We start from the raw sequence: 3343 nt of genomic DNA on the forward strand, positions 1-3343 counted from the left end.
CCTGGTGGAGAAAGAGAGGGGCCGACCAGGGCAAGAGGTGCGCCCCCTCCCCTTGAGCCCGAATAGGACAAGGAAGGGGGGGCGGCGCCCCCCTTGCCTTTCCCCTCTCCCACTCCATCCTTCCCCCTCCTTCTTGGACTAGGAAAGGGAGGGGCAAACCTACTTGGAGTAGGTTTCCCCCTCCTAGGGCGCGCCACCCCCTTGGCCGGCCCCCTCCTCCTCCCCCCTTTATATACGGAGGAGGGGGCACTTCTAGACACACAAGTTGATCTTCGTGATCCTTCCTTAGCCGTGTGCGGTGCCCCCCTCCACCATATTCCACCTCGGTCATATCGTTGCGGTGCTTAGGCGAAGCCATGCGTCGGTAGAACATCATCATCGTCACCACGCCGTTGTGCTGACGGAACTCATCCCCGACACCCTGCTGGATCGGAGTCCGGGGATCGTCATCGAGCTGAACGTGTGCTGAACTCGGAGGTGCCGTACGTTCGGTGCTTGGATCGGTCGGATCGTGAAGACATACGACTACATCAACCACGTTGTCATAACGCTTCCGCTTTCGGTCTACGAGGGTACGTGTACACACTCTCCCCTCTCGTTGCTATGCATCACCATGATCTTGCGTGTGCGTAGGAAATTTTTTGAAATTACTATGTTCCCCAACACAAACACCTTCGGAGATACCTGTAGAGCGTGTTTATAATCACCCAGTTACGTTGTGAGGTTTGATAGCACATAAGGCATTCCTCAGGTGTCCGAGACATGCACAATCTCATAGTCGGAGGAATATATATTTGACACGAGGAAATTAGTAGCAATAAAACTAAACGATCATTATGCCAAGCTAATGGATGGGTCTTGTCCATCGCATCATTCCACTAATGATGTGATCTCGTTTATCAAATCACAACTCATGTCCATGGCTAGGAAACTTAACCATCTTTGACTAACGAGCTAGTCTAGTCGAGGCATACTAGGGACATAGTGTTTTGTCTATATATTCAAACATGTATCAAGTTTCCGTTTAATACAATTATAGCATGAATAATAAACATTTATCATGAATAAGGAAATATAAAATAACTACATTATTATTGCCTCTAGGGCATATTTCCTTCAGTCTTCCACTTGCACTAGAGTCAATAATCTAGTTCACATTGCCATGTGATTTAACACCAATAGTTCACATCGCCATGTGACCAACACCCAAAGGGTTTACTAGAGTCAATAATCTAGTTCACATCGCTATGTGATTAACACCCAAAGAGTACTAATGTGTGATCATGTTTTTCTTGTGAGAGAAGTTTAGTCAACGGGTCTACCACATTCAGAGCCGTATGTATTTTACAAATTATCTATGTCTACAATGTTCTGCATGGAGCTACTCTAGCTAATTGCTCCCACTTTCAACTTGCATCCAGATTGAGACTCAGAGTCATCTGGATCGGTGTAAAGGCTTGCATCAACGTAACTCTTTACGGCGAACTCTTTATCACCTCCATAACCAAGAAATATTTCCTTAGTACTCTTAGGTAACTAAGGATAACTTTAACCGCTGTCCAGTGATCTGCTCCTGGATTACTATCGTACCCCCTTGCCAAACTCATGATAAGGTACACAATAGGTCTGGTACATAGTATAGCATACTTTATAGAACCTATGGCTGAGGCATAGGGAATGACTTTCATTCTCTTTCTATTTTCTGTTGTGGTCGGGTTTTGAGTCTTACAAAACTTTACACGTTGTAATACAGGCAAGAACTCCTTCTTTGACTGATCCATTTTGAACTCTTTCAAAAACTTGTCAAGGTATGTACTCATTGAAAAATCTTATCAAGCGTTTTGATCTATCTCTATAGATCTTGCTGCCCAATATGTAAGCAGCTTCACCGAGGTCTTTCTTTGAAAAACTCCTTTCAAACACTCCTTTATGCTTTCTAGAAAATTCTACATCATTTCTGATCAACAATATGTCATCCATATATACTTATCAGAAATGTTGTAGTGCTCCCACTTAGTTTCTTGTAATTATAGGCTTCTCCGAAAGTCTTTATAAAACTATATGCTTTGATCAACTCATCAAAGTGTATATTCCAACTCCGAGATGCTTGCACCAGTCCACAGATGGATCGCTAGAGCTCGCACTCATTGTTAGCACCTTTAGGATTGACAAAACCTTCTGGTTGCATCATATACACACTTCTTTAATAAATCCATTAAGGAATGCATTTTGACATCCATTTGCCAGATTTCATAAAATATGGCAATTGCTAACATTATTCGGGCGGACCTAAGCATCACTGTGGTTGCGAGAATATCATTGTAGTCAACACCTTGAACTTGTCAAAAACCTTTTTGCGACTAGTCAAGCTTTGTAGATAGTAACACTACCATTAGCGTCCGTCTTCCTCTTAAAGATCCATTTATTCTCAATGGCTTGCCGATCATTGGGAAACTCCACCAAAGTCTACACTTTGTTCTCATACATGGATCCTATCTTAGATTTCATGGCCTCAAAATATTTATTGGAATCTAGGCTCAATATTAACTTGTTCATAGTTCATAGGTTTGTCATGGTGAAGTAATGTGACCTCCAGAACAGGATTATCGTACCACGCTAGTGCGGATTGTGCTCTGTTTGACCTATCAGATTTTGTAGCAACTTGATCTGAAGTTTCATGATCTTTATCATTATCTTCCTCTCCAGTAGATGTAGGCATCACGGGAATAGATTGCTTGGATGAGCTACCTTCCAAATTGAGAGTAGGTACAATTACCTCATAAGTTCTACTTTCCTCCTAGTCACTTCTTTCGAGAGAAACTCCTTCTCTACAAAGGTTCCCTTCTTAACAACAGAAATATTGCCTTCGGACTTGTGTTATAAGGTGTACCAAATTGTTTCCTTAGGGTATCCAATGAAGATGCACTTCTCCAATTAGGGTTCGAGCTTACCAGGCTGAAGCCTTTTGACATAAGCATCGCATCCCCAAACTTTAAAAAACGATAGCTTAGGTTTTCTACCAAACCACAGTTCATATGGTGTCGTCTCAACGGACTTTGATGGTGCCCTGTTTAAAGTGAATGCAATTGTCTCTAATGCATAACCCCAAAACGATAGTTCTAAATCGGTAAGAGACATCATAGATTGCACCATATCCAATAAAGTGCGGTTATGACATTCGGACACACCATACACTGTGGTGTTCTAGGTGGCGTGAGCTGTGAAACTATTCCACATTGTTTTAAATGAAGGCCAAACTCGTAACTCAAATATTCTCCTCGGCGATCAGAATGTAGAAACTTTATTTTCTTGTTATGATAATTCTCCAATTCACTCTGAAATT

Source organism: Triticum aestivum, chromosome 6B (genome assembly GCF_018294505.1).
Source record: "Triticum aestivum cultivar Chinese Spring chromosome 6B, IWGSC CS RefSeq v2.1, whole genome shotgun sequence".
NCBI classification, from domain to species: domain Eukaryota; kingdom Viridiplantae; phylum Streptophyta; class Magnoliopsida; order Poales; family Poaceae; genus Triticum; species Triticum aestivum.